Source organism: Lithobates pipiens, unplaced genomic scaffold, assembly GCF_037356315.1.
Source record: "Lithobates pipiens isolate NorthernLeopardFrog02 unplaced genomic scaffold, aLitPip1_a1.2 Scaffold_28, whole genome shotgun sequence".
Lineage (NCBI taxonomy): Eukaryota > Metazoa > Chordata > Amphibia > Anura > Ranidae > Lithobates > Lithobates pipiens.
In genome coordinates this window covers 36,712,664-36,740,255 of record NW_027507789.1, presented here as the reverse complement: position 1 = coordinate 36,740,255, position 27,592 = coordinate 36,712,664, and the positions used below count along the sequence as shown (strand labels likewise).

The 27,592-nt window shown below is 43.0% G+C and overlaps 1 pseudogene across 1 annotated transcript in view; it reads right to left on the bottom strand.

The window, feature by feature from the left end:
• LOC143934784 (intraflagellar transport protein 52 homolog) overlaps positions 1 to 26,207 on the bottom strand; it is a 28,901-nt pseudogene extending 2,694 nt beyond the window's left edge. The window contains exons 1-7 of the transcript XR_013263367.1: positions 25,913 to 26,207; positions 24,854 to 24,966; positions 22,976 to 23,063; positions 20,622 to 20,751; positions 11,629 to 11,704; positions 2,358 to 2,428; positions 170 to 296 (exon numbers count right to left, since the gene is read on the bottom strand). The product of XR_013263367.1 is annotated as an intraflagellar transport protein 52 homolog (transcript). The remainder of the gene's footprint in view (positions 1 to 169; positions 297 to 2,357; positions 2,429 to 11,628; positions 11,705 to 20,621; positions 20,752 to 22,975; positions 23,064 to 24,853; positions 24,967 to 25,912) is intronic.
• Between the last annotated feature and the right edge of the window lie 1,385 nt (positions 26,208 to 27,592).

Genomic DNA, 27,592 nt, shown 5'->3' with positions numbered 1-27,592 from the left:
ATTGACCACATCCAAACAAATTAAAATTATTCAGAATACAACAGACCATTCTACAGTGAAAGTCTGAACATGACTGCTAGTTACGGGCACACAAACAGCTCCCATTTCCAACAAATTTACAAAGATATGCCCAATGTTACCTTCAGCATAGGGTATGCTTGGTATTTACCTTTGACTGGTAGAAAGCCATGATGGGCCTGTTTAGTGGGAAGCAGATTGATCCTGTGGACAGAACAGCCACTGCCGGCTTCATGACATTAAGTGTTGCACCAAATGGATACACAAATGTCAGGGCCCTGGGGAAAATAAAGGGCATTAGAGGGTAAGCAAGTGAATCAGGAAATAAAAAACAGTACAGACCTGAATGAACAAGCAGCCAGTGGCAACACATGATTGGCTTCAGAAAGGGGTGGGCTTGGGGCATGTGAGCACATTGTTGGACAGGGCCCATCTGCCGCCGCCCCCCCCCCCCCCCCAAAAAAATAAAATAAAAAATAAAAGAAGAAGTATAATAGATTATTAATAATATATATTTTACACATACATATACACACACACACACACACCACTGCAGGCAGCTGGGCCAAGGTTTTTTGCATCGAATTTCTACGTAACAGCTGGATGTGGCTGCTCACATGCCCAGCTAGTTCATTAAATCAGGCAGGGGAGGAGGTGATATAACACCTATAACTGCCTATAAAATGCCCTCCGAAAAGCACTGTGGACTGGAAGGAGAGAGCTCTCCCCACGGACACCCGTCAGCATTCTCTCTGTGCCTGTCAATCTCCACTGAGGTACAGCCTCAGAAAGGCATGCTGACAGTGGAGGCATTGAGGGCCAGGGTAAGGACAGCAAAGGGCCTAATGCGGTCCCAGGGGCCACAATTTGACCAGGTCTGCTTTAGAATCATCTTTCTGAAGAGATGCTTTGGGCACAACAGATATCTTGTATTTTGCTGCATATCTCAAAGCAATCCAAATAACGAAGAGGGGGGAAGCCCTTTTTTAGTAAGGTCAATGCCAATGTGTTGTGTTGATTTACATGGTGAAATATCCTTATTCCTTCATATTTAGTGCATTTAAAGTGGTTGCAAAGCCAATGTCATGATCATAAAATTCCCTCTGTTAAAGTGTTTCTAAACCCACAACAGTAAAGTTAATCTGTAATGCAGCATAGCATGCCTTGTTATACTCACTGTGGAACTTAAGGTGTTAAACCTCTGCATTGTGTAAAAGAACTGTTTTATCCTGTATGGACAGATCCTCCCCCTCCTGCACTGTCAATCCGGGGGAAAGCCAGCTAACAAAGGCAGGGTAGCCGACCTGCACATGCTCAGTTGTGTCTTTTATGCTGAAAGAAAACATGTACTTGTTCTTAGAGCTCGCTAGGTCACATGATATTGACATCACACATGTGGGCGTGTATACAGGCTGTAGTGGAAATCTCCTCCTACCTGAACTCTCAGGTACTGGAGAAACTGTGCAGTTTATCACTCACATGGTATACCGATCATCCAAAAAAGGTATACAGTGGCAGTAGTTTAATGTAAAAATAAATACATTTATAAACTGTATACATTTTATAAAAAATATGCAGATTTCTACCGTATTTCAGAGCGCCTCCAGGCGATCACGTGACTGCTCTCCTCTCCCAGTTGGACAGCTACAGCAGGAAGGGCCGAGAGCTCCCGCTGACGCCAGCTGGGAGGATGAGAGAAGCAGGCAGTCATGTGGAGCGCTGAGAGGCACTCTGAAATACGGTAAAAATCTCTATTTTTGTTTTTAAAACACGTACAGTGGGGCACCTAACGTTATTTAACAGAGGGGATTTTGTGAAGATAACCCAGTAATTTTAGACAGCAGGAAGGGAAGGGGGCAGGGTGAGCAGAACGGCACTGTCACTAGCTGACAGGGCAGGGAGATAGGGGAGAGAAAGGACAGGACAGAGGAGAGAGACAAACTGACCACGGTGTCAGGGCTCAGCAGCCATGATAAACGTGATCAGTTTACAGAGGGGGTGGCAGAATCAGCCAGGTATTTTAGACTATACAGGGGGCCAAATTACACAGCACAAGCACTGTGCTGTTAGGCATGCGTTAAAAGGAACAGGACACCTTGGTTACAAAACACTAAGTTATCTGTATAGGATCCTCCACATGTATGTAAAACACACCGCCAATGTCTGAAAGTGTATGCATTGTTCCCTGGTAGAATGCATAAGCCTGGTGTGAATGTAGGTTTAGGAAGCTGAGCAGATGACAGAGCACAGCAGAAAATTGTGCTGAATGTACAAAGTTGAACATTATTAAAACGTCCATCACTCCTAGTGAAGCTGCTTGTGCCCTGCCCGTCACTTACTGTGTATTGTTGCCTCCGCTTTCATCATCCATCACTGTAAACATACTCTCCCAGCCGCTCTGCTTATTTCACTGTGGAAATAATGACACAAAACATCAGTTGGATTAAATTAAACCTATAGCACATTATATATCAAATCTAATAGGAAGTTGTGGCTATTAAACCATTTAACAGATTTCCAGTTTCAGAAAAAGACCTCTTAAACAGGTAAAGAACAGCGAAACAGCTGCATCTTATGGTTTCCCATAGTAATGCATTACCAAAAATGCTGTGAGCATGTACCCACCATTACTCATGCACACTTATGAGCGTATTCTTAAAAAAAAAAAAAAAAAAACAACTTTATAATTTTGACAAATACGCTCATATATTGCACAAGTTAAAAACGCCAAAAGCTGGCGACTATGGGCAAAAATATAATGCAGCTGCGGCTCCATGATGCTGCATTTGCCTGAAATTCCACAATCCAATCCGTAGTGAATCTAAATACTGTGTAGACATGGATAAGCCGACAGCTCACTTGTCCTAATTATTTCTTCCTCATTCTTTGAAACGATACGCCTTTGAAAAAACAAAACAAGCTATGTAGTGAGTGGATTTACAGCAAATCCCTAATAATTCATTACTGTTTTGCTGTGTAAGTGCTATTTGTTTACACCCCCTGCTGATTTCCTTCTACCTGCTGCAAGATGGAAGGCAGCCTGTCAGGCCAAACATTATTCACAGCAATTAGCGGTTCCCGATAACCATCCTTCTACCACTTCCAGGGTGAGTGGGCGATCGCCGTGCAGAACATCTAACCTGACAGATAGCTGCCTTCCATCTGCATCCTGAACACTGTCAGCCAGTGTGGGGAGGTATTAATAAAAGAGATGTACACATCAATGATACAGCTGCCCCTTACAGAAAAAAAATTAATTAAAAAAAAAAAAAAAAAAAGGTATTAAAGCAAGTAAATTAACAAATGACTGAAATAAATTCATGAAATGCCAGTTTCAACGCTTATACATTTTTAAAGCAAATACTCTGAAAAGTATTTTCAGAGAGTGAAACAGCTATTGAGATCAGGCAAACAGGGAGTACACTGCATTCAATGGGTTGGCATACTCAGCGTTATTTGTGCTATCCAATAAATACTCGACATGAGCAAACAAAATGTGCAAAACTATCTATGTAGAACACTCCTGCATACCTCAGTAAAACCATATGTGCAAGGATACTCCCCTGATTTATAAAAAGTGAAATATATACAGTCTCACTGGACCTAGCTCAATCCCTGAGGAAGTCACATGACCGCGCCATACGCGTAGGGCGGAGCCGGGTAAAGTGATTGACAACCAAGACCGGAAGTGATAGAATTGATATGTCTGTCTTTTTGGCGCCCCCTCTGTTCCCATTTCTACACAGAGCTCATCGCTTCACTCTAAGGGAGCTGCCTCCAGGTGCTATATTATGTTTTTAACAAATGTTTTAATATTATGTGTGTTTATTCACACACATTTTATGTATACCTATATTCCAGTTGCTATATAATTTTATGTTATCACCATATCTAGCACCGCTGTTCACCCCTGTTTTAACTTTTTATCAGTGCAAGTGCAATTTTAAGCAAATAAAAAGGTTTTTTTTTGTTTTTGTTTTTTAAATATACTACAGCAAGAAGGGGGCCCTACAACTTTTAAAGAGGAACTATAGTCTCCTCACATAATTTGTAATAAAAGCATCTTTGCCATTCTGCAGCTTCCCTCCAACCACTTTGCATATTATTTTATACAGTATCTCACAAAAGTGAGTACACCCCTCTCATATTTGTAAATATTTTATTTATATCTTTCTCATGTGACAGCACTGAAGAAATGACACTTTGTTACAATGTAAAAGTAGTGAGTGTACAGCTTGTATAAACAGTTCAAGTTTGCTGTCCCATCAAAATAACTCACCAGCCATCATTGTCTAAACCACTGGCAAGAAAAGTGAGTACACCGCCTAAGGCCGCGTACACACGGGCGGATTGTCTGTCCAACTTAGTCCGCTAAACACGCTCGTGTGTGGGCTTCAGCGGACTTTTTCAGCGGACAGTCTGACGGACTAAGTCCTTTCGGAATTTCCGTAATTTTGTCCGTCCAAACTTGGTTTCAGCGGACAATCCGCTCGTGAGTAGGCTAGTTCGACGGACTAAGTATGGCGCATGCTCAGAAAGGATTTACACGGCGAAGGTTGCATTGCAGTGTATAGGACGTCGAATTTATCGTCCCGACGTACGTGCCGTACACGTCATCGCGCAAGCTTTCAGCGGACTGTCTGTTCATCGTGTGGGTCAAGTCCGTTCATTCAAAATTTGGACGGACTGTCTGTCGGATTGTCTGACGAACTTAGTTGGCCAGACAATCCGCCCGTTTACGCGGCCTAAGTGAAAATTCCAAATTGGGCCAAAGTGTCAATATTTTGTGTGGCCACCATCATTTTCCAGCAATGCCTTAACAGTCTAGGGCAGTGATGGCGAACCTTTTGAGTCTGAGTGCCCAAATGAAATAAATAAGTTGGTTTTGTGTTGTAAAGTGCCAACACGGCAATTCGCGCGAGAGGGTGCTGAGCAAAAGAGAAGAGGTGTGTGAGAGAGATGGGGGTGTGTGTGTAAGAGAGAGAGGGGGTTGTGAGATAGGGGTTTGTGAGATAGAGAGAAAGAGGGCTGTGAGTGAGAGAGAGGACACATAGAGAGAGAAAGGTGACAGAGAGTGAGGGGGTGACAGAGATAAGGGACACACACAGAGAGGGGGGACACACGGGGGGCAGAGAGAGAGGGGGACACACGGGGGGCAGAGAGAGAGGGGGGACAGAGAGAGAGAGAGAGAGAGAGAGAGAGAGATATGGGACAGAGATAAAGGGGAGGGAGAGAGAGAGAGAGAGAGAGAGAGAGAGAGATAAAGGGGGAGAGAGAGAGAGAGAGAGAGAGAGAGAGAGAGAGAGAGAGAGAGAGAGAGAGAGAGAGAGAGAGAGAGAGAGAGAGAGAGAGAGAGAGAGAGAGAGAGAGAGAGAGAGAAGAGAGAGAGAGAGAGAGAGAGAGAGAGAGAGAGAGAGATATGGACAGAGATAAAGGGGACAGAGAGAGAGAGAGAGAGGGGGATAGAGAGAGAAAGGTGACAGAGAGTGAGGGGGGATAGAGAGAGAAAGGTGACAGAGAGTGAGGGGGACAGATAGATAGAGATAGGGGACACACGGGGGCAGATAGAGAGGGGGGACAGAGAGATGGGGTCCCACAGAGGGGAGGAGTGTGAGAGATGCTGAGAGAGGGGGGCAGAGAAAGAGAGATGGGGCAAAGAGAGCGATATGGGACAGAGATAAAAGGGGAGGGCACAGAGAAACAGAGAGAGAGGACAGAGAGAGAGAGAGAGGACAGAGAGAGAGAGAGAGACAGAGAGAGGACAGAGAGAGGACAGAGAGAGAACAGAGAGAGAGAGAGAACAGAGAGAGAGAGAGAGAGAGAGAACAGAGAGAGAGAGAGAGAGAACAGAGAGAGAGAGAGAGAGAGAGAGAGAGAACAGAGAGAGAGAGAGAGAGAGAGAGAGAGAGAGAACAGAGAGAGAGGAGAGAACAGAGAGAGAGAGAGAGAGAGACAGAGAGAGAGAGAGAGAACAGAGAGAGAACAGAGAGAGAGAGAACAGAGAGAGAGAGAACAGAGAGAGAACAGAGAGAGAGAGAACAGAGAGAGAACAGAGAGAGAGAGAGAGAGAGAGAGAGAGAGAGAGAGAAGAGAGAGAGAGAGAGAGAGAGAGAGAGAGAGAGAGAGAGAGAGAGAGAGAGAGAGAGAGCAGAGAGAGAGAGAGAGAGAGAGAGAGAGAGAGAGAGAGAGAGAGAGAGAGAGGAGAGAGAGGAGAGAGAGAGGGAGGCAGAGAGAGGCAGAGAGAGAGAGAGGGAGGCAGAGGCAGAGGCAGAGAGGGAGGCAGAGGCAGAGAGGGAGGCAGAGGCAGAGAGGGAGGCAGAGAGAGAGAGAGAGAGAGGCAGAGGCAGAGAGGGGAGCAGAAAGAGGGGGGCACAGAGAGGGGGAGCAGAAAGAGGGGGGCACAGGGCTGAAAAAGAGGAGAGCTGAGAGAAAGGGAGACCTTATCTGCAATCCCTGCTCTGCCTCCCTGCCCCAGTCTTTGTCTGCAGGTATTCAGTGTATAATTGTGCCCGGTACCTGTCTCCATCCCTGTTCCATCCAACGGCCTCATTGTTGAAGCAGGTTTGAGGAGTCCAAGCTCCGGAAGGCGCCAGGGATGCTGCGCCCCTCTTCAGCCATACAATGAAGCAGTGAAGCTCTTCTCTCCCTCCCATGCGTGCTGTCAGGCCTGTAGCCTACCACACGGAGAATGTTGGGCCGCCCACTCACTCATGCAGACAGTGTCCCCGCACCTCGTCGCTGCTTGCTTCTCTCCCTTGTGTGCTCTCAGGTCTGTAGCCTTCCGTGCGGAGGCTGCAGAGCCACCCACTCACTCGTGCAGTTAATTTCCTGTACCTCGCCGCCGTTTGCTGCCATGTTCTCCCCACCGTGAACCAGACCCTCTCGCGTGCCCACAGAGATGGCTCTGCGTGCCAGCTGTGGCACGCGTGCCATAGGTTCGCCATCACTGGTCTAGGGCATGGAGTTCACCAGAGCTTCACAGATTGCCACTGGAGTCCTCTTCCACTCCTCCACGACAACATCACGGAGCTAGTGGATGTTAGAGATCTTGCGCTCCTCCACCTTCCGTTTGAGAATGCCCCACAGATGCTCAATAGAGTTCAGGTCTGCAGACATGCTTGGCCAGTCCATCACCTTTACCCTCAAGCAGTGGTCCTCTTGGAGGCGTGTTTGGGGTTGTTATGTTGGAATACTGTCCTGCAGCTCAGTCTCTGAAGGGAGGGGATCATGCTCTGCTTCAGTATGTCACAGTACATGTTGGTGTTCACGGTTCCCTCAATGAACTGTAGCTCCCCAGTGCTAGCAGCACTCATACAGCCCCAGACCATGACACTCCCACCACCATGCTTGACTGTAGGCAAGACACACTTGTCTTTGTACTCCTCACCTGGTTGTCGCCACACGCTTCAAACCATCTGAGCCAAATAAGTTTATCTTGGTCTCAGACAACAGGACATGGTTCCAGTAATCCATGTCTTTAGTCTGCTTGTCTTCAGTAAGTCGTTTGTGGCTTTCTTGTGTAAAGGTTTCCTTCTGGGACGACAGCCATGCAGACCAATTTGGTGCAGTTTATGATCTGAGCACTGACAGGCTGACCCCCCCACCCCTTCAACCTCTGCAGCAATGCTGGCATCACTCATACATCAATTTCCCAAAGACAACCTCTGGATATGACGCTGAGCACGTGCACTCAACTTCTTTGGTTTACCATGGCGAGGCCTATTCTGAGGAACCTGTCCTGTTAACCGCTGTATGATCTTGGCCACCATGCTGCAGCTCAGTTGCAGGGTCTTGGCAATCTTTTTATAGCCTAGGCCAGTGATGGCGAACCTTGGCACCCCAGATGTTTTGGAACTACATTTCCCATGATGCTCAACTACACTGTAGAGTGCAAGAGCATCATGGGAAATGTAGTTCCAAAACATCTGGAGTGCCAAGGTTCGCCATCACTGGCGTAGGCCATCTTTATGTAGAGTGACAATTCTTTTTTTTCAGCTCCTCACAGTTCTTTGCATTTAAAAAAATACAATGTAAAATTAACAAGGGGCACCAACATAGTTGTATCTTTGATCTTAAAAACTACGGGATAATAATGTTGTGGTAACTTGCACCAAAATTAAAAAACAAAACAAACCAACAAGCATAATATTTTTGATATCACTAGAAAAAAAAATAAAAAGCCTTTGAAATGTGTTTGCAATAACTCCATCAGTATCACCAGCAAGCAGCTTCATCATTATCCCATTAAAGCAGAAGAGAAATGTGCGCTGCATTTCGAAATTTCAGAATTTGCCGAGTCACGAATGTTAATTCTCCATTACAAACGCTAGTTTACAAGACCGACCGCTTCTCGCTCATCCTCGCTGCCGAGCATGTGTGTTTGGACTTTGGTCCGATGGACTCGTGTACACTCTTCGAAAATCCGACAGACATTTGTCCACGGAAAATTTTAAAAGCTTGCCATCCAACATTTGTCTGCAGAAAATCCGGCAACTGTCCAATGGAGCGAACAAACGGTTGGATTTTCCGCCAGCAGCCTGTCATCACACAATTCCCTTCGGAAAATACGATCGCGTTTATGAGTGTGCTTTAGGGTTTGTTTACACATGTGTTGATTATAAAGAATGAAGCAATGCTCATTAATGTGCCTATAGCATTTATGGATGTGTATTTGAAGTTCTGAAAAAGCGTCAAGAATGCTTGAAAAAAAATAAATAAATAAATAAAAAATGCCCATGAAAGTGTTGCTTTTCTAGTGGGACGTTTAGAAGAAATGATCTGCTTTGAGTTGAGGTTAAGTTGTGAAGTGATAGATATGCAAATTCTCAGCAAGATTAATTTGTATACTTTGATCTCTTTGACGCTTGTCTTGGTCCAGCTCAGCTTTGCTGAAACAAAAAGGTTTTCCATGGCCACTGGCAATAATGCTCATTGCCTCTGCTCCTACCTGGCACTGTCAGTATTATTGGCTGGCTTGAGGAACAGGAAGTGGTTGGAGCCATTCTGTCCTAGCGCTCTATTATTTCCCAGTGCATTCTGGGATACAGAAACCTCCACCGTCAATGCTGTTAGAGTGGTTATAAAGCCTAAACATTGTTTCACCTGCACTCCTTGCATGAAGATAAAAAAAAAAAAAAAAAAAATTAAAAAATTAAAAAAATTTAATAAAATAAAAAAGTTTAGGCATTTGTATTCCCCCATCTTATGTCTTGGACATAAAAACTTTGATTTGGGTTTTTTAAACACAAAGTTTTTTTTTTGTGGTTTTCTTTTTTTTGTGAAAAATTAATAAAAGGAAATCATTTTTTCTAACAACTATTTTGATTATAACATGGTGAATTTTTGTGGACATTTTGGGATTGAGTTAAAAGACATCTGTTTGATTTGTTCAATACCTGTCACTTTCAAGCACACGTCGTCACTTTGAATTAATTTTGTTCTGATTTATTGTTTGCACAATATTTATTGGTGTGTTTTTTTTTTTTCTGGAATTATTTGTATAATTATAGAGGATAATCAGAGCTAGCTCTGCTGCCATCTATTGTTAGTCTGGGAGTTTTTTTGTCTGTCTCAGCAGCTGCTGCACCGATTCTATTCTCTTGGTGCGGTTCACTGTTATTTTACATTTTTCTGTACTTGCGGCATGGAGAAATGTTTATGCATTGCAGAAATGTACTACATTTTGTTTTTACTTTGCCCAGAATTATACTTTTTAGGATTTGTCAAAGCTACTTCAAAACTCCTTTTATTAACAGAAAAATGGTGACATTATGGGGGAGATTTACTACAACTAGCGCACACAGAATCTGGTGCAGCTTTGAATAGTAGCCAACCAGCTTCCAGATCTTATTGTTAAAGCTTAAATTTAACAAGCTGAAGTAAAGGCCTGTACACATGATAAGAAAATCAGAAGTTACATTTCGTTCAAACGAATGATTTGCTGATTTTCAGACCGTTAGTATGGTGCTTTCAACAGCCAATTACAAATTTTCATATGAAAACAACTGAATGTGCAGGCTATAAAATTTCCTCTAGTTCAGTGAATTTGGGAAGTACAACCTATTGTACATACTGTAAAACCTGAAATCATATACACTCTATTATCAAAAGTATTGGAACACCTGCCTTTACACGCACATGAACTTTAATGGCATCCCTGTCTTAGTCCTTAGGGTTCAAGATTGAGTTGGCCCACCCTTTGCATCTTCATCTCTTCTGGGAAGGCTGTCCACAAGGTTTAGGAGTGCGTCTATGGGAATGTTTGATCATTCTTCCAGAAGCGCATTTGTGAGGTTAGGCACTGATGTTGGACAAGAAGGCCTGGCTCTCAGTCTCCACTCCACAATTCATCCCAAAAGGTGTTCTATTAGGTTGAAATCAAGACTCTGTGTAGGCCAGTTAAGTTCCTCCACCCCAAACTCACTCATCTATGCCTTTATGGACCTTGCTTTGTGCACTGGTCCAAATCATTTGGTGGAGGATTTTGGTGTGGGGTTGTTTTTCAGGGCTTGGGCTTCTTAGTTCCAGTGAAGGGAACTATTAAGGTGTCATCATACCAAGACATTTTGGACAATTTCATGCTCCAAACTTTGTGAGAACAGTTTGGGGATGGCCCCTTCCTGTTCCAAGATGACTGCGCACCAGTGAATGGTGCGCAGTCATGTTGGCATAGGAAATGGACATCCCTAAACTGTCCCTACAAAGTTGGGAGAATGAAATTGTCCAAAATAACTTGGTATGATGACACATTAAATAGTTCCCTTGACCTAAGAAGCCCAAGCACTGAAAAACAACCCCACATTATAATCCCCCCTCCACCAAATGATTTGGACCAGTGCACAAAGCAAGGTCCATAAAGACCTTGACTGGAACTAAGGAGCCCAACCCCTGAAAAACAACCCCACACCATAATCCCCCCTCCACCAAATGATTTGGACCCGTGCACAAAGAAAAGTCCATAAAGACATAGATGAGCGAGTTTGGGGTGGAGGAACTTGACTGGCATGATCTCGACCTGATAGAGCACCTTCCGGGTGAATTAGAGCGGAGACAGCGAGCCAGGCCTTATCGTTCACATCAGTGCCTGACCTCACAAATGCACTTCTGGAAGAATGGTCAAACATTCCCATACACAGACACTCCTAGACCTCGTGGACAGCCTTCTCAAAAGAATTGAAGCTGGTATAGCTGCAAAGGGTGGGCCAACTCAATATTGAAGCCTACGGACGAAAACTGGGATGCCATTAAAGTTCATGTGTGTGTAAAGGCAGGCAGCTCAATACTTCTGGTAATAGAGTGTATATGATTTCAGGTTTTACAGTGTGTACAATAGGTTGTACTTCCCAAATTCACTGAACTAGAGGAAATATTACAGGGCAGAGTGATCCTCTGCATTCGTGTCTGCAATCACTCATGCAGTAATCTAAACAGTTACAACCCTTGTATAAATGTGAGCTAAAATGATGAGGCCAAAGATCACATCAATAGAAATTAAGCATGTACTCACGTTTGGGGAAAACAAACAAAAAAAAAAAAAACACATTTGTTAATCATTAATTTCTCCAATCAGCCGAGAACACCTATTTCAACGGTGTTTTCTGCCAAACTTACCGATTTAACACTCCATTGGAGATGAGTGCCTCCTTAGGGTGGAAATACTTGTAGTAAACATTTCTTACAACTGAATCTTTAATTAAAAAAAAGAAAAAGTAAGAAAGAATATTTGCACATCAAGTCAAGCAAAGCCTCAAACAATGCTACAGAGGCAAACAGCACTTCCTACACATACCCACAGGTAACATGTACATTTGGTGGTTAAATTATAGACCAACTCCAGTCCAGAAGTTTGTGGTTTGCTTTACATCAAGTGAGGAAAGGATAAACCTCTTCCAGGTCTTTACTGCTATCGGATTACCTATTAAAGCAGAACTTTACCCATAACAACAGGAAAAAAAAAAAAAAAAAAAAAAAAAAAAAAAAAAACTCTTTAGCAAGGAACATGCATTCCCACATTAATAAAAAAAAAAAAAAAAAACGCTACCAAAATTACAGTGTACTGTAAATTGCCTCCAGCATTTATCTGGTTTCTTCTAGCTGGAGGCTTCCATTTTGCTGAAGCCCAAAGCCTCAGCTGTAAATCATAAAGTGGAACTAAACCCAGCAATGAAACGGTTTAAAAAAATAAAATAAAAAAAAAGTTACATTCCTGGAATGCTGGTAATGGCCATCTGTCACATTTGCTTGCGTCATCAACCAAACTGTCAAAACCATCAAATGGCTGGTGTCATAACTGATCACATGTGCAGTAACATGTCAGTTACAGATCAATCAGAAGCAGCTTCCATGGCTATAAAGGATAGGAGGGCTTTAAAGTGGATGTCATAATGTAGAGTATAAGATTTCCTATCATTTGAGCCCAGTCTTGCCACAAAGAGTTAATCCAGCTCTGAGCAATCCTCTTTTATTCTTCAGTGAGATAAACAGACAAAAACTTTGTCAAATCCCCCCCCCTTGCTGTGAGTGGCAGGTGGTGATTTACATATCTTGTGCACTAGCCTAAGAGACATGCATTATTATTTAATTCCCTCCCACGCCTTTCTTCTGCTGCTCTGCAAGGATTGGGCATGCTGAAGTCATGTGGGGACTTTTCTGGATGTTAGTGATCATAGCAGAAGTTCAGTGTAAGAAATACACAGGAGAAAATGCAGGTTGATAAGGGGAGTGTAGAGGTGGGCGGGGAGTCTACTAACATCACGACTCCACCCACTGAGCCCTGGAAAACAGACCCACCCACAAAATCTGCATTTTTTTTTTTTTCGGGTCGCATAGCAGACAGAGGGGAGTCATTTGACAGGTAAGTATACATGCAGGAGGCATGTATATCCTTCTAGATAACCAATATTGCAGTAGTTTAGAAAGGATGAGAGTGGGTTTACATCCACTTTAAGGATAATTAAGTTCACTTTTTAAAAGAAAAATGCATATGTTTGTGCAGGTAAAATAATGTCCAGCTATAATTTTTTTTGCTGCAGGAGCTTGTAAAGCATTGCACCAGGGATCAGCAGATCACTGGTACCATGGGAGGTCTCCAGCAGATCTGCCACTGTATTGGCTTGCTCGTATCTCATATGAGCAACTCAATACATTCTGACAGGAAGTCTCAAACTACCATGGCGCTTGCAGCCAGTTGACGACAAACTACCAAGCCGACAGCCACAAAGGCTCCTGGACCTTGTCATTTTTCATTTACAGGAGGACTTTGAATAAGTGCGGAATCACACATGGCCACGTGTTTTTTGGGGGTTTTGTTTTTATTTTGGCAGCACACACAGGTCCCAATCTACTGTCACAGCCGGATCAGTGCATTAATAATATGTTACATCCTGAATATGGGTGACTGAATGTAACACATTATAAAAGCTGAACTTAACCTTTAATTCGGAATTAGGCCTCTGCACCATGGTGTGAATGAGACGTGAGATTTTCTGCATGCATTCTGCAAGGGCAAAAAAAAAAAAAAAAAAAAAAAAAACTGTTCTCCATGTGCCCTGTTTACACTACAACACTAGTATCATATGCAAATTTTTAATACTGTGGTGGGAACAGGGCACATAACTGACGTGCACGAAAACTGAGATAAACGTGCATAAAAACCTCACTGAACTGCGTATGAAAACTGATGTGAAACTGATGTAAACTCGTCTCTGTAAAATTAATTCTGCAGTTTTCCCATCAATTTTCATGCACATAAAGTGTGAACGAGCCCTTAAAGTGTAAGTAGACCCCCCCTATCGTTTTCAGCCAAGGAAGCTGCCATCTTTGCCTCCGTTTAATATACAGCTGCCATGATGCTGCACATGTGATCAGTTATGACACCAGCCATTGGATGGTTTGACAGTTTGGTTGAGAACACAACCAATGGGAGTGTTACATTTCTGGAACGTGCCGGAAATGAAACTGTTTTATGGATGGGTTTACTTCCGCTATAAACCCTGGTAGGTTTTACTTCCACTTTATTTCCCTGCAAAGGTAAAGCATAATGGACTACTATGCATCGCATAGTAGCCCATTATGTGTCACTTACCTGAAACCGAAGCCTGCAATGTCTCTGTTGTCCTTGCTAGCAGCGAGAGTAAATCTTCACCCCTCTTCCTTTACGGGGCCGCAAACTCCTTCTCTGTGACTGGCCAGAGTCGCGTGATGTCACTACCGCACGTGCGCATTGGAGACACCAGAAACGGCATGATCCCCATTAGAAACAGCACAATGTACCCTTTCTAAAGTGCGCATGCGCCGTAGACATCGGCACTCTGCTTTTTTTGTTAATATCTCCTAAACCGTGGAGGTTTAGGACATATTTAAAGCAGGGTGTACAACCACTTTAAAGGGGATGTAAACTCCACTTATTACATTTGAGCTGGTCACATATATCTGCAGTGTTTTCTTAGCTCTCTTCAAAGCCCTCTGGCTTTCTGCTCTTTTTATTTTTTTCAGTTATCAGCCTGATAACATCTGACGGGTTCTCCAACAACTGTGATAAATCCAGGCTGGATTTTCTGTCTGGGTGGGTGCTATAATTAGAGTAGCAGAGAGCCAATTAGCCGTTTCATAGTGTATGGAAAGAATCCACACCTACAGGTGAATCAGGAAGAGAAAATTCTAACAGGATGTGCACTTTCTAAAAACAGTATATAAAAATAAAGACATATACATGTAATCCTTATGCATCATGTTTCATCCCTTTGTATCATCTGAGGCTGTTCACTTCACTGGGTATAGGAGAGGGTTTACATCAACTTTAATTTTCTGACTAAAGTCCCACTTCAGCCGGGGTTCACACCTGTGCAAACACAGACATTGCATGTAATTGGTACCTGCACTGTGGTGCCAATCGCATGCGATGTCTGTGCAATGCAAGTTCAGCCATACAGTTGTATAGCTGAACTCGCATTGCATTTGCAGGAAAATAGTGAAGGGACTCCCCCCACACACACACTGGAATCGGATTGCAGTGCGAACTGTGAACTCGCACCCAAACGATCTGGGTGTGTCATTAACATTGCATTGACACCCACAGCAGTTCGCAGAGAGCAGAGTGAACTGCTTCCAGGAGAAATGCGATGCGGAAACCGGCACTGTAATCGCGTTGGTTCCCGCATCACTACAGTGTGAACCCAAACCACTTCTTGGCAGGTATCATATAGAATATTTAGTGAGAACAAAGACAATAATAACAAAGAAGATCAAGAACCTCTGTCAGCATTTTATTGGCGTCTGGTTCCCCATGCGGGAGATTTTCCCTCACTTTCTGCCTAGATGACGAGTATTAGATAGGAAAGGAAAAGAGGAGTCTCTTATGGTGACAAGAGAATTTAAAACCTAACAAAAGTGATAAGGAAGGCCACACATTACTCAAGTTTATTTTTTTTACAGGTTGAAGGAAAGAATAAATGATCAATTCCCCCATCAGCACATTTAGTTTTGGATGGTGGAAGCCCTCCTGCGGAGCTATTGTATTGTGACAGCGGGGAGATTTCCCAGCCGCCAGAATACAATGATCACTGCTTGCAGCTATAGCTGCTGGCACTGATGAAATGATAAAAAAATAAAAATAAAAAACAGAACACTTGACAGGCTCATTGCACAACCAGCCCGACCATACATGGATTGAAATTCCAGCTGCATATTAATCTGTCTATGGCCAGCTTAACCTTTCCCCATGCCATCTAAAACTAAAAGAAAAAAAAGTTTGCTTGAAGTTGGACAAAGAAGGGTAAAACAAATCTAAAAGTCTAAAAACCAAAAGCACAATTTTGGCATATGTTAGTAAAGCCGTACATATTATCACATCTACTTTGTGCATCCAGGTGGATTATACCTTGGTATTTTTTCAGGACAAATTGGACTTTCATTTGGTAGTAAACAGTTATGGATAATTTCTGTTTTTTTTGTTTTATTATCAAAAGGAAAAACTGGGCCAATATAGTAAAGAAAAATCTTTTTTTTTTGTTAGTTTGCTGTAGATTTCTTGTTACTACCATAACCTACCAAAGAACAAACAAAATAAATTTCTCCTAAATTTTCCTACCTAAAAACACACTGACACTGATGCCAATAGAAAAAATAAAATAAAATCCGGCTCAAAATATACTGACCCTGACCTTTGACCCTTACTTGATCCAAAAAAAAAAACACTAACCCTGCCACTGACCTAGGTATTTTTTATTATTTTAATTTACAAACACTTTTTTTCTGCATTGAAAGAAAAAGATACAATGCATCTATCTCTCCAGTCACAGAAAGAAAGAAAGAAATATAAATACATAAATAAAACCCCACACAAAACACAGGGGCGGGCTTCACGGTGATCGATCATTGTGGTAGCCAATCGGAGGCTGAAATCAGGAGATCCAAAATCATGATCTTTAGCACAGGCCCCGAGCGCTTAGTGAGATCGCGGTCTCTGTGCTGGGAGTGCGCCGTACGGTGCAGTTAAAGAATAAGATCACATTTCTCAAATATTATTATTATTATTATTAAATAATAATAATAGTACATTTTTTGCAGGGAAAAAAAAGGGGATGTATCTATTTTTTTAAGCACTACATCCGTGATAAGCAATCTCTGGCTCTTGCAGACTTTCTGCTCTTACCTCATACGGGCAGACAATTACTAAATGACAGGAAACATCAACTCATCAGTGCCCTGGCAGTTCATTGAGAACTACAAGCCATTAGCCGCAAAGGCTGTTAGTACTTTTAGTTCATTCACTCACAGAACTCTGAATGAATGACACGGCCGTGTGGGTGGAGCACACATGTAACGTTACCAAAGGAGAATGTGTCATTTAAGATCCCTTTCACATCAAAAACTCGTGAAAAGCGGGGTGATTTTAACCCCCCCAAAAAAAGGGGTTAAAAAAAACTCCTCATTCATTCCAATGAGTAGGGCTTTTTGGGAGTGCTAAATACAGCCCTCCCAACCTGCCCCAAAGATGCTGCTCACAGAATTTTTTTTATAATGTCCCTCAAGTGCACCGCCTCAATGTGAAAAGGCACCACTGGAATTAATGGGAAATGGTCCAACTATCGGTATTTTTAATCCTTATACTGCTAGCATTGGTAAAAAGTATATATGTTAACCACTTTAAGGACCAAGCCTCTTTCTGGAGATTTGTTGTTTACAAGTTAAAAACAATTTTTTCTGCTAGAAAATTACTTAGAATTTTTTGTTTACTTATTTATTTATTATACCTTTTATACTGTTCTTAAAAATAAAAAAAAAGTGTCACTTTTATTCCTATTACTAGAAATGTAAAGAACCAATCTAATTGCATGACAGGACCTCTTAAATATGAGATTTACACTAAAAGGAATAAAAAAAAAATTATAATACAAATATATATATTTTAGAGCTATGTGCGGAAGGAATGTTTTGACGTTGCTTCCACCCTGCAATGGTATGGAGAGGGGTGGGCCATCTTCCCCTCACTCATCTCCATTCCACACACGGATGGGGGCGCCTCTACCGTCGCAGATAAAAAAAAAAAAAAAAAAAGGGATCTTGTGGAGAATTCACCGCAGAGACCACCATTATCGGAAACCAGACCACCTGCTGAAGAAGAGGATACCGGGGTTATGGTAGCTGGCTGCTGCCATAACAAAGATGTCCCTCTTCAAACAACCGATGTATAGCAGCGTGCGGTGGACCGGAAGTGGTTAAACCTTTTTTTTTTTTTTTTTTTTTTTTTAGTCTCTCGCTCTTTTTCCCCCACCTATCATTCCTTTGCATCTCTTAATCTGAAGGGGAGGAAAAGGAGTTTTCTCAGCCAAGCACACTCTCCTACCTGCATGTCTGAGCTAAGGATAGGTGGATTCCAGGAAGTAAATGCTACATGAATCATCTGCCCTTCCTCAAGAATGGTGGCACCTAGAAATGCTGGACAGATGTATTTCAACATGATTTCTCAACAAAATGGAGACATGGATGAACGGGGGCGTTTGCTTTGAATATAAAAAAATAAAATAAAAGTTTTTAGTGCTCAGAAACCCACAACAGTAAAATCAGTCTGTAAATGCAGTAAAGCATGCTGGTTACACTCACTGTAGGGGTTAATCCTCTGCACTGTGTAAAAAGGCTGTTTGATAAGGTCTCCTCCCTTTTTTCCAGTGTCTCCAATGGAAAAAGAATAGTAGAGAGTGTGGGGGTCATGCTGCACATGCTCAGTTTGGTGTGTATTGCTAGAGAGTTTTTTTTTTTTTTTTTTTTTACTTGGGAGAATGCATGTGATCACCACGGGGTCAATCAGCACTGTCCAGACAGAGGGTCAGAGGTCCTGTGGTGTTGTAGGACAGCAAGACCAGCATGAAAACTCCTTACAAGCTTTAACCAGACAGTGATAGATGTCACAAGACTACTCTAACTGCTGATGAGAAAATGTATTTAGCAGTTTATATTTACTAAAATAATTGCATTTCCATGTTTTGTGTACTGTGGGAGACCAGATATAGTGAATGCAGGGTCCTTGGGTTTAGTAACACTAAGTTCAGCTTTAACCACTTAAGCCCAGGACCATTTTCCAGCTAAAGGACCAAGCCCCTTTTTGTGATTCGGCACTGCGTCGCTTTAACTGACAATTGAGTGGTTATGCGACGTGGCTCCGAAACCAAATTGACGTCCTTTTTTTCCCCACAAATACAGCTTTCTTTTGGTGGTATTCAATCACCCCTGGTTTTTTGCACTATAAAACAAAAGAAAAAAAAATAAATAAATAAAAAAAGGGGAGCGACAAAAAAAAAAAAAAAAAAAAAAAAAAAAACAGCATTATTTTTTACATTTTGCTATAATAAATATATAAAAATAAGACTTTTTTTTCCCTCAGTTTAGGCCGATACGTATTCTTCTCCATATTTTTGGTAAAAATAAATAAATAAAAAATATAGCGTTTATTGATTGGTTTGCGCAAAAGTTATAGCGTCTACAAAATAGGGGATAGTTTTATGGCATTTTTAATAAAAAAATTTTTTTACTAGTAATGTCGGCGATGGGCGATTTTTATTGTAACTGCGACATTATGGCGGACACGTCAGACAATTTTGACACATTTTTGGGACCATTGTCATTAATACAGCAATCAGTGCAATTAAAAATGCACTGATTACTGTAAAAGTGTCACTGGCAGTAAAGAGGTTAACCACTAGGTAGCAGTGTAGGGGTTAAGTGTGTATTTTTTTTTATTTATTTATTTATTTTTTTTTTAACTGTAGGGGGGTGTGGCTTGGCGTCTGAGGTCACTGATTGTCTTTCCCTATAACAGGGAACAGACGATCAGTGACAGCCTTAGTAGGAAGCACGAGGAGAGGTTTGTTTATACTTACCTCCCCTCATTCTTCAGCTCTGTGGCCCGATCGCGGGACACCGGCGGCGATCGGGTCTGCGGGTCCCGCGGCCACGGTCACGGAGCTCAGGACCGGGTCGCGAGTGCCACAGCTGGGCACTTAAAGGGAACGTACAGGTACACGATAGTGCCTAGCCTTGTCATTTTGACGACGTGCATCGGCGCGAGGTGGTCCTTAAGCGGTTAAATAACTAAATTATAAAAATAAAAACTTTAGATATAAAAAAAAAAACAAAAAAGCAAAAACAAACACACAATACACAGCTACCAAAAATAGTAAGAATAAACTATCATTGTGAAAACATTTTAATGCACCTTGACTGCTTAGCCTGTTCAAGTGTGAATGACACAGTAGAGCTGATTTACTAAAAAGGCAAATAGACTGTGCACTCTGCAAGTGCAGTTGCTCAAGAGCTTAGTAAACGAGGGAGAGCTCTGCCGACTTCCATCATCAGATCACGTACAAGCAAAAATGCTGTTTTTTTTTTTTCCTTGCACATGATTGGGTATTCTTTGCAAAGTGAAGCTTCATCTCGTTTACTAAGCTCTGGAGCAACTGCACAGTTTATTTGCCTTTAGTAAATAAATCAACTCCAATGAGTGATTTCTGGGTTGCAATCAAGTGAAAAGATACAGGGGAAAATGATCTTTTAAACAATCTGCTGCTGAAAGGTTTGGAACTTACCTACTCATGCAATGATTTTCATCTTCAATCCAATGATGTGAGATTAGCTTATTAGGACTGAAAAATTGTCCAGATGTGATTGATTATTGCTTGAGTCGATCAGATCAATAGCAAGCATCAAGCTAATTTCTTTTTTGCTGAATGAATTTTACAAGATTTTCATTGCAAGCAAGCATAGGCATGACGTTTGCCGATTGGAGAGCTCTAGCTCCAACTCAGAAGAGGGTGTATCAGACCCCTGCAGAGAGACCACTGCTTCCACATAGAAAGCTTTTCTACAGCATGCTTGCAGAGAAAAGGAATTTTTAAATCAGGCTATAGTTGTCTTCTAAATAAAATTAACACCTTCTCTTTTGATACTCCTCCATTGTATTTAGTCGATTTAAACCGAAAACTCTGGGCTTTGGGTTTGCGCTTGCACATATCAGTTATCATGTTTTAGTCAACTTTGTAGCTGTGCTGTATCCTAATTAAAGTATTCCTGCCACATGAATGTTAAAAAGCATCAAGAAAAGGGCTTACCTGTATTTACCATGACACCATATTCCTCCAATAGAAAGTTTACATTGGTGTCATATTTGGACTCTCCTCCCTCACCCAGCATCACTAGAATACGACCTCCTTTCTCCATGTATTGTTTCAGTGCTTCAAACTGTAGGATGAGAGGTAATAGTAAGCACCAAAAACTGACAATCATTTGCTTGTCTAAGTGCTGTTGTTGGATGTGTTGTCCAGTAAAGGAGAAAAGAAGGGACATGAAAAAAAAAAAAAAAAAAAAAACACACACCGATCAGCCATAACTTTATGATCACTGACAGGTTAAAAAAAAAAAAAAAAAGGGAAGAAGAGAAGTCCCATCTGAGCTCGTTTGGCTGTACTTCTATGGATCACAGGAGTGCAATTTGTTTTGCACTCCTGTGACTCGTTTTCACACAGATTAGTCCAGGCACCGCGTCATTCTGACAATTAGGCTGGGTTCACACTGCAGCAATGCGGGAACACTCTGCGAATCCGTGGTGGGTTCCCGCATCGCATGCCTCCCGGCGGCAGTTCACACTGCCCTATGCGAACTGCTGGGAGTGTCAGTGAAACGTTAATGACACCCCCAGATCAGTTCACATATCGCAGTGCGATCTGCAAACTCGGACAGGAATCTGCTGCGGGCCAAAAAAAGGGTCCTGTGCGAGTTTGGGGAGGGTGATTTGTGATTTGCACTGCAGTGCGGTGCGAATCACATCCGATTCTCGTAGCCGCAGCAGTGTGAACCCAGCCTAAAGCCTGGATCGGCCAGGTGCCTGGACTGATGGCCATCTCAGCCTCTCAGCGAGCTTCCGAGAGCCTGAGACAGCCGCACCCCGCCCATCCACAGCTCAGCGCTCCAGTAAGCGTGGGGAGGGGCAGAGCAGAGAGCTGCTGATTGACAGTCTGCAGCTCTCTGCTTGGGGAGCTGGAAGAAAAAGCCATCGGTGGTGTTCGAACGCTTGGTTCTTAGTGTTAGAGGCAGCAGGGGACAGATGCAGCATCCACCTAGGCAAGTATGATTCTGTAAAACACACACACACACACACACACACACACACCAATGGCATCTGAAAGTGGATGTTATATTAGGCAGCAAGTAAACATGTTTTCCATATTGATGTGTTGAAAGCATTAAAAAAAAACAAAAAAACAATTTAGAAAAATTTAATAAATGGGATCGCAGTAGTTTGTGGCGTATGGGACAGTGCATGGGCAGGTTGCCCATGCTGATCTGTATCCAAGGACAAAAGCTCCTACAGTGGGCATGTATGCATCCCTTTAAACTCTATGCATGTCTTCACAGTGGTCAGTTGCTCTTCCATTGGGGTGGACCAAATGAAAACCACACCATAAGCACAGTAAAATCGTGGCAAAAGAAAAAAATAAATAAATAAATAAATCACAGCAAAATCGTGTGACATGCGTGAAGGCATCTTAAATGTTAGGCGCATTTAGCGCTTGAGCGTTGATTCATTTCAGGCAGCTTTAACATGCTTACATGTTACAAGCGTCAAGTGTTTTTTCCTGTCAAAACACCGCTGATAGGAGGAAACGTGCCTAGGGGAGCCAATGCGTTCAGTGTGCACGAGGCCTTATGATTGTGAAAAGAAGAAGGAGTAGAAAATAAAAGTGCGGGATATGAAAAAATAAAATAAACATCCATACTCACCTAGGTGGATGAAGCATCTGTCCTCTGCTGCCTCTAAGACCGAGAGCTGAGCGATCAAAGACCACTGATCACTCAGTTCTTGGTCTTCAATGAGCAGACAGCCATTGACTATCAGTCAGCAGCTCTCTGCTCTGTCCCTCCAGAGCTCACTGGATCACCAAGCGGTGGGAGCAGCTGGTTCAGGCTCTCAGCGATCTGCTGAGAGGCCAAGCCAGCTGGTGCTCGGGCATCTGGGTGGAATACGACTTTAAATGTCAGGATCCCTCCAGACTGTGGACCAGTTCTGTGATGTCAGCCGACAGAAGACTTTAGACTGCTGCTGGCTGGATACAGGTCACAGGAATGGAGAACAAAGTTCTCTCCTGTGATCTACAGGAGAAGTAGAGCCAAGAGAGCTGACACAGGATGCCGCCATTAAGACACCTACCCACGTAGAAATCTCCAATGGAAGCAGAAACTCTTGAACGCCTAAACTAGTATTTCACGGCAGATTTTCTCCTGTTCAGTTTTACTGCAAATACGGTCTCATCACATAATTAGGACGTTGAGGGTGTTTATAAAAGGTGGACAAATTCAGGCTTTTCAGTTAAGTACTGAGATGACAGATTCCCTCTAAAAAGAAACAGGGAATCCCCCCAAAATAGGGTGTTGCCCCTTTATATAATGAAAGAAATAGCAGACTCACCTCAGCGGCTGTGAACTTCTCCCTGGGCCCTGCAGTAATCCAGAGCTTCACCCCCACCATCTTCTCTGCAGTAATGTCATCTTTCAAACTGGAGCAAATAAAGAGAAGGTAGAAATTACAAGAGCTGCTATACTCTGATGGTGAAGACTCATTTTTCTGAAGCCGCAATAACTTCTCAAATTCTCAACCCTCCTCCTGAAAACATGACTGACCTATGCCTGAACTCTGAGGCAGCTTGAATATATCCCTATTAATGCTCAGTACATGAATTATGACATTGTTCTGTGCCACCAAAAATGCCAGGTATTGCTTACCAAACCAGATGAATCTTCAGGGTAGAAAATTACAAATTTAGACTTCCACCCAATCTTCTGCTTAGGCGGAGGTTGGTATGACATTGCATAATAATTTCCTGCCTCGTTGCTAGGATGTCACCAAGATGCTCCCAGCTAATTTAAACCCCATTGCATGCACTTTCTTTCCACTGTCACTGTAACTGATTGGGCTTACTCAGCACATCTATAGGGAAAGCCCAATCAGAAAGCGATACGCATGTAGAGGGGAGGAGCCGAGCCCCTGAGGTCACGCAGCCACAGTGGTGAGCAGAACTATACAGAGCTGGTTTTAACTGAATATCTTATAAGTGTTTTTTTAATTGGGGCATTTTAACCACTTAAATACCAGTCACTCACCTGCCCAATCAATTTTCAGCTTTCAGCGCTGTTGCAATTTGAATGACAATTGCGTAGTCATGCTACACTGTACCCAAACACATTTTTTATCATTTTGTTCCCACAAATAGATCTTTCTTTTGGTGGTATTTGATTACCTCTGCGATTTTTATTTTTTGCGCAACAAATAAAAAAAACGTAAATTTTGGAAAAAAGTTTCTTTGTTTCTGTTAAATTTTTTTGTAAATAAGTACGTTTTCATCTTCAATGAAGGACACTGCTATGGCTGCACTGACAGGCACAGATAAGGCGGCAATGATGGGCACCGATGAGAAGGCACTGGTATGTGCCACTAATGGGGACTCATAGGCAGCACTGATGAGTGGCATTGCTGGGCATCACTGAATTTGTTCCATAATGGTGCCAGTCAGTGCCCATTTGTGGGCACCGATTGGCATAGATTGGGTATTAATTTGCACATGTGGATGGCCATGGGGGGGTGTACCTGCCCATCCACGTTATGCGCCTCCCTGGTGGTGCTGGCAGCTTCCCTGGTGGTCTAGAGTGGGCATCCGAGGGGGGGGGGGGGGTTGCTGCACTGATAAACAATCAGCACAGATCTCCCTCCGTCGGAGGCTCTTTACTGAAATCGGTTTATCGGTGTGTCAGACTGACACACTGTACCACCGATCGCTGTGGTGTGCGCCCCCATGGGCACGCGGCCACTGTTAACCTGCAAGACGTCATATGACGCCAAGTCAGGATAACTGAACCACCACCCGGCCATCATTCTGCTATAGGCTGGGCGGGAAGTGGTTAATAAATGTTTCAAATGGAGAGCACTATGTATCCTATTTATTGTTGTATGAATTTGGAGCCAAATCCCATCAGGAATACCGAGTAGTAACAGCAAATTTACACTGTTATACAAGCTGTACACTCACTACTTTACATTGTAGCAAAGTGTCATTTCTTCAGTGTTGTCACATGAAAATATAATAAATAATAAAAATATAATAAAATATTTACAAAAATACTGTATATTACAGATTGGTATTATGGGAATTGGTCTCTAAACCAGAAATCCCACTGAAACAAATCTGAAAAGAATTTTTGGAAAAACTCCCAACAACATTTCTGCACAGCTGCTCTGCTCTTTTAATGTCTTGCGGTAACTTGTGATGCCATCCAGAACAAAAGCCATTACCTTTGTATTTTCCAGGTGCTTCTCAGTCTTTTCTGGAAAGATTTGAAGCCTCCAGCCTCATTCTTTGACACATTGAATAAAATGGTGTTTCCGTTTTCATTATCAGATGGAACCTGGAAGAAGAAAAATATACAGAGAAATAGAAACAGGGAAAAAACACAACGGGCAAAGTTATTTTTTTTTATTTTTTTTTTGTAAATAAGTATTTGAGAAGAATTAAAGGCAGGTTGTGTGCGTTCAGCGCATACATCAGTGCGCATGTGGGTACCTTACATGACCCCCACTGCATAACTGTGTACAGCTAAATCTTCAAATTCTCCTCAATGCCCGGCAGTATTGGGAGCGCTGTACAGCCACGGGCATGAAGCCTTTATATAGAACACTTCCTGCATTGCCTAGATTGTTAGGCCCCTTTCCCTCTGATTGATTTGCATGTGATTCTGCATGTCGCATAGGATAGTCCATTCACTTGAATGGGCTCCCCTATGCATGTTTTCTTCATGCTTTTTGTGTCCTGTCGCTTGACAATCACATAACGTTTGTGGTGCCATTGAAGGATAATGGCACCCAAATGTACGCAGTGCATTGTGCTGCAATTGCCATGCAATTCTGCTCGCAATCCAAAAATCGCAAGATTTGAATGGGGCCTTAAAGTGGTTGTAAACCCTTACAAACCACTTTGACCTACAGGTAAGCCTACACCTAAACAACAAATCTCAAAAAGAGACTCGGTCCTTAAGTATCTAGAGAGCGGCGCCTCTCTCGTGTGACGTTGGTGCTGGCAAAGTATGGCGACACCCCTCCTGTGACACAAAAGATGGCAGGGGATGACCTGGAGATCCTGAGGCCCCCTCTGTGCTCAGGGCAGGGAATACAAAGCGTCACTCCGGTTGCCATGACAACTGTCACCCTCCCCTGTCTGTACACCACACTGCCTGTCCCTTATAAATGTCCCCAAACAAATGTCATTGTATCATAGTAAACCGGTTCCCTCCGGTTACGGTGTGCTGTGCCCCCCCCATCAGGGCCGAGGCCCAGTCAGTCCCCAGCCGTATTTACCTGTCTGCTGACCCCCATCTTTCTCCCCGCGCTGTCCCGTTGCATTATGGGCGCTGGTAACCAGGAGTCGCTCCTGCTTGGTAACCAAATACGGTCACGTGGTGCGGTCCCGTCGTTCAATACCCGGTGTGTGTGCCCGTTTCCCCTCCGGGCTTAGCTGGGGAGTGGGTGCTGGTGGAGCTCCCTCTCTTCCTCCCTCAGGTGGGCTCGTACGGCGAAGCCCCCTCCTTATTCAGTGTCGGTTCACGGCAGCCATCTTGGTGGAGGCAGAGGCCTTCTCATAGTTCAGAAAATCCCAGCATTCCATTCTCATACAGGAGTGACCCGTCTCCTGGCAACCGCTGCAAGCACAGTGCTGGCATAATAATAATCCTAAAATGTGGGAATTTTCAGTCGTCGGTTAAGAATTGGGATGGGTATAAACGATCTGCCACACAGAGATTTGCTTTTTTTCAGACATAAAATGATCCTGCTGACTGAATAAACTTAAATGGTAAATAAAACCGACAATTTAACGGTTTCCAAAAGCAAGGCATGCCACAGAATGATAACTCTCATGCCCTATAAACACAGTCCAATCGGATTATGTTGTCGGAAAATCCAATCGTGTGTGGGCTCTATCGGACTTGTTCCGTCGGAATTTCCTGACGGAAAAAAAGTTTGAGAGCTGGATCTAAAAATTTTCCGACAACAAAATCCGATCAGACTTTTTCCCATCGTGTGTAGAGAAATCCGACGCACAAAGTGCCACGCATGCTCAGAAAAAATTTGGAGACGAAAGCTACTGGCCTCTACGTAGTCCTGTTGTACATTTTGTACGTCACCTCGTTCCGAATGATCAGATTTTCCGACAACTTTTTGCGACCGTGTGTACGCAACACAAGTTTCAGCCAAAATCTGTTGGAAAAAATCTGACGGATTTTGTGGTCTGAATGTCCGACTGTGTGTATGGGACATAATGCCCCGTACACACGATCGGACTTTCCGACAACAAAACTGTGGATTTTTGTTTGAAGGTTGTTGGCTCCAACTTGTCTTGCATACACACGGTCACACAAATGTTGGCCAACAATTCCAAATGTGGGAACGCAGTGACGTACAAGACGTACGACGAGCCGAGAAAAAGGAAGTTCAATAGCCAGTGCGGCTTCTTCTGCTATATTCTGAGCATGCGTGAACTTTTGTGCATCGGACTTGTGTACACACAATCGGATATTCCGACAACAAAGGTTTGTTGGCGGAAAATTTGAGAACCTGCTATTTGGTGGTGGAAAGTCCGACAGCATATGTTTGATGGAGCGTACACACGGTCGGACTTTCCGACAACAAGCTCACATCCAACATTTCCCGTCGGAAAATCCGATTGTGTGTACGGGGCAATACAGTTGTTTGTGCCCTCAACTGTCAGTTTAGCCTTGGTTTGATTTGCAGTTACACTGGTTATGACATCAACCATTTGATGGACTGGCAGTTCAGTTGAGGGCACAAGCAACTGCAATGCCACGTACACACGGTCGGATTTTCTGGCGGGAAATGTGGGATGCACGCTTGTCAGAAAGTCCAACCGTGTGTATCCTCCATCGAACATTTGCTGTCGGACTTTCCACCAAAAAATGTTGGCTAGCAGGTTCTCAAATTTTCCACCAACAAAACTTTGTACACACGATCGGATTTTTCACC